We start from the raw sequence: 5,056 nt of genomic DNA, 5'->3' as shown, positions 1-5,056 counted from the left end.
GCTTCTATGGGCTGATGCCCAAGCAGCCCATAGAAGTTGGCAGCGACAGGGGGATGCCTGAATCGGGCATCCCCCCTCCCCCAATAAGATAAGAGCCGCTGCTGTGCATGGGCCAGGAGCTGTTGGGCAGATGGGCAGGAGGGCATACAAGGGTAAAGCTGGTAGACATGGGTTATGTAGACTGGGAAGCTAGAGTTAGCTGCTATTTATATAATGGAACTCAAACAAGTCATAACATAAAAGTGTCTTTAGCCGCATTATTAGGGGACTATGACCCTGAGCAGCCTGTCCAGCCTCTTACATCCAGTGCTGTTTGTCAGCAGGAACCAGCAGGAACTCAGTTCCTGAACCTCTTATTAAATATGACATCACCAGGAACTTGGTCCCTGAACCTGTTCTGGGCCAAAAAATCAGTAAGTGCCTTTGTTTCTAAATACAATATATACATCTAAATCTCTCTCTCTATATATATATATTTTTATTTCATTGACCCACCCCCCGACCCGGAGTTCCTGGACCTATTCTTCCAGACTAATAGTACTGCAGTGCTTACATCTCTACGGCTGCCATGCCAGCTGGTCCGCAAAAGTTTATTATGTTAACATGTTTTATTTTAATTTTACAATATAATAATCTGTGTGGGGATCGGGGGGGGGGGGGGGGGGGTGCGGACATTGGAGATATAAGGGGTGTGAGACCAAAGCTTTGTCTATGTCACCCAATGACATTGCACCGGCCTGACTCGCTGGGTCTCTGGCACACGTTACTGCAATGCCGCGCACATGGGAAATGGATGATAGAAGAGCGGCGTACTGTGGCTGGCGTCAGTTTACATAAAGCGATACTGTGTGACATTCATTCGCCCTTGTGGTCTATTGGCTCCTAAAACTCCGTTTCCTAGTGCATTAGTGTCTCGCTGGAAAACCAGAACCTCCTCATGTTTCCATCTGAAGATGCACCAAACCCCCACTTTACAACGAAAACCAAAATAGCAAAATGTGCTCGTAGTAACTGGCCAAAGAACCCATTTGTCGCTTGAATAAAACCATCTGTGAACATCTCTTATTGGCCAAAATCTGATCAGTAGTACATTGAGCGGGATGGGGGTGTGAGAGGGGTGCGATTGGTGGTGGTGAGGGGGGGGGGCCCTGATTTGTGCTACGCAGTTTATTTATTGTCCGGAGACAGATTTAACACTTTTATTTAACTTGACGTTTCTCAAATTGCCTACAACCTTGTGATGTAATTAGCACAGAGATAATGTGTCACATTTCAGATCTGCACTTTAATTGTAGCTTATATTTTTAGCATAACTCCCGGTCAGGACCCGAGGACCTGATTTCTATTCTAATGACACAGTAAATACAACTCAGAGATTATTTTGACAGACATACAATACAGAAAGGTTATACTTGCCTTCTCACCTGGAAGTTGTGGAAGAATCCTGATTTTTTTTGGGGGGGGGTAGCCTACCGCACACCCAGAAGAGTGGTCCGATCTCCATACATGCTGTACCCAGGGCCACCGAGAGGGGGTGGGGGTGGTGTCTACTAATTACCTAGGCCCGGGCTTGCTGGAGTCCCTGGTCCGGCCTTCCCCCTCCGTCCCTCCCGAGCGGCAGCAGCACACACCTACAGCATGTGTTGACAGCAGGCTCAGCATAAGCATCTCACTGACAGCGTGAGAGCTCGGGTGTGGTATAGGGTTCCGACAGTCAGGATCCTGACAGTCATTATCCCGACATCGGGATCCCGACTGGCCATACCCAGACAGTGGGGCGAGCACAAAAAAGCCCCTTGCGCAGGGCCGGATTTGTGCCTAGGCCCGTGAGGCACCGGCCTCAGGGCGGCACCAATTAAGGGAGGCACGACCCGCCACTGCCCACCCACTCTGCCATGCACATTACATCACCGCTTAGTGGCTGGGTCCGACGGTCCCCCTGCGCGTCCGGAAATGGCTCAGGCTCACTGCTGCCGGCTCCCGCCCATTGGCTACTCTACACACACTCCCTGCGCTCAGTCAGTCACAGTGTGTGAGCCGGAGAGAGACTGACGGAGACACTGTGCTAATCACTGTACTAATAAGTGCCTCCCTCCGGATCCTCCGTACAGTGAGCAGTCCAGAGTTTTTAAAAAAATATGAAGGTGGGCTACAGTTAAATTTTAATGAAATATATAAATAAAAATGTATAAACATATATGATTACATTAAAATGGGGGGGGGGGGGGGGGCACAAAAATGTTGTGCCTAGGGGCGGCCTGACCCCTAAATTCGCCCCTGCCCTTGCGGGCACGGTGGCTCGTTACGCTCACCACCTATTCTATTCTCCCTCTATGGGGGTCGTGGACCCGGCACGAGGGAGAATAGCCGGTGGCCGTCGGGCCCCCGTGTGTCAGGGTTTTGACTGTTGGGAACCCGAGAGCTCATGCTGAGCCAGCTGTCAGCACATGCTGTAGGAGTGTGCTGCTGCTGAGGGGGATGACAATAACACCCCCCCCCCACACACACACACACACGCACCCGGGTCCAAAAACCCGGGTGCGACCCGGCAGTTTTGGTGTAAAAGTGGTATTAGAAATTTTCTTATTTTTTAAAGAAAAGCACTGTGGTTTTTTCAATGAAGACAACATTAAATTAATCAAAAATACACACTATACATTGTTAATGTGGTAAATGACTATACTAGCTGCAGATATCTGTTTTTTAAAGGAATATCTACAAAGGGGTATCAGCAACCATCACTCCAGTGTTTTAATGGTACATTGTGTTTGCTAATCACTTTAAAAGACTAATGGATGGTTAGAAAACCATTGTCAAATTATGTTAGCACAGCTGAAAACTGAGCTAGTTGAGTATCTGGAGCATCACATATGTGGGTTCGATTATACTCTCAAAATGCGAAGAAAAATAGAACTTTCATGTGAAACTCAACAGTCTATTTTTGTTCTTAGAAATTAAGGCTATTCTTTGTGATAAATTGCCAAGAAACTGAATGTTTCCTACAATGGTGTGTACTACTCCCTTCAGAGACCCGCACAAACAGACTCTAACCAGAGTAGAAAGAGAAGTGGGAGGCCGCAGTGCACAACTGAACAAGAAGACAAGTACAAGTACTCTAGTTTGAGAAACAGACACCTCACAGGTCCTCAACTGGCAGCTTCTTTAAATGGTACCCACAAAATGCCAGTGTCAATGTCTTCAGTGAAGAGGCAACTCCAGGATGCTGACCTTCTAGGCAGAGTGGCAAAGAAAAAACTATATCTGAGACTGGCCAATAAAGGGAAAAGATTAATATGGGCAAAATATCACAGACATTGGACAGAGGAAGATTGTAATAGTGTTATGGACAAATAGAAGTTTGATGTGTTTGGATCACACAGATGAACATTTGTGAGGTGCAGAACAAGTGAAAAGATGCTGGAAGAGTGCCTGACACCATCTGTCAGCATGGTGCAGGTAATGTGATGGCCCGGGGCTGCTTTGGTGCTGGTAAAGAGGGAAATTTGTGCAAGTTAAAAGGAATTTTGAATAAGGAAGGCTATCACTCCAGTTTGCAACGCCATGTCATACCCTTTGGACAGCGCTTGATTGGAGCCAATTTTCTCCTTCAACCGGACAATGACCAAAAGTGCAGCTCCAAATTATACACGAACTATTTAGGGAAGAAGCAGGCAGCTGGTATTCTGTATGGAATGGAGTGGCCAGCACAGTCACCAGATCTCAACCCCATTGAGGTATTGTGGAAGCAGCTTGACCATGTGGTACACAAGAAGTACCCATCAAGCCAATCACGAAATTGTCACAGTGTTACTCCCTTTTCCCCTCAGTGTTACTCCTGGTTATCACTCACTGTCACTGTGTTACTCCTGGTTCTGCTCAGCGTCCCAGTGTTACTCCTGGTTATTACTCAGTGTCACTGTGCTACTCCTGGTTTAGCGCTGTGTCACAGTGTTACTCCTGGTTCCTGTAAGTGTCACAGTGTTACTCCTGGTTATCACTCAGTGTCACTGTGTTACTCCTGGTTCTGCTCAGCGTCCCAGTGTTACTCCTGGTTATTACTCAGTGTCACTGTGCTACTCCTGGTTCAGCACTGTGTCACAGTGTTACTCCTGGTTCCTCTAAGTGTCACAGTGTTACTCCTGGTTATCACTCAGTGTCACTGATGCTGAGCAGAACCAGGAATAACACTGATGCTGAGCAGAACCAGGAGTAACACAGTGTTACTCCTGGTTTTCATAAGTGTCACATTGTTACGCCTGGTTATCACACAGTGTCACTCCTGGTTTTCCTTAGTGTAACAGTGTTACTTCTTGTTCCCCTCAGTGTCCCAGTGTTACTCCTGGTTATTACTCAGTGTCACTGTGCTACTCCTGGTTCAGCGCTGTGTCACAGTGTTACTCTTGGTTCCTCTAAGTGTCACAGTGTTACTCCTGGTTCTCACTCAGTGTCACTTTGGGCCTTATTTTGGTTCATTCTTTCTGACAAAATCCTTCTTAGATGGACAAAACCATGTGCACTGCAGGGGGGGCAGATGTAACATGTGCAGAGAGAATTAGATTTGGGTGAGTAATTTTGTTTCTGTGCAGGGAAAATACTGACTGCTTTATTTTTACACTGCAATATAGATCTCACTTTGAAGTAAATCCCCACCCAAATCTAATTCTCTCTGCACAAGTAACACCTGCCCCACCTGCAGTGCACATGGTTTTGCCCATCTAAGAAGGATTTTGTCAGAAAGAATGAACCAAAATAAGGCCCTTTGTTACTCTTGGTTCCTCTAAGTGTCACAGTGTTACTCCTGGTTCTCACTCAGTGTCACTTTGTTACTTCTGGTTCTGCTCAGCATCACAGTGTTACTCCTAGTTTCCGTAAGTGTCACATTGTTACGCCTGGTTATCACACAGTGTCACAGTGTTACTCCTGGTTTCCCTTAGTGTCAAAGTGTTACTTCTTGTTCCCCTCAGTGTCACAGTGTTACTCCTGGTTATTACTCAGTGTCACTGTGTTACTCCTGGTTCAGCTCACCTTCACAGTGTTCCTCCTGGTTTTCCTTTGT

Source organism: Crinia signifera, chromosome 8 (assembly GCF_055691185.1).
Source record: "Crinia signifera chromosome 8, ASM5569118v1, whole genome shotgun sequence".
NCBI lineage: Eukaryota > Metazoa > Chordata > Amphibia > Anura > Myobatrachidae > Crinia > Crinia signifera.
This window is presented reverse-complemented; position numbering follows the sequence as displayed.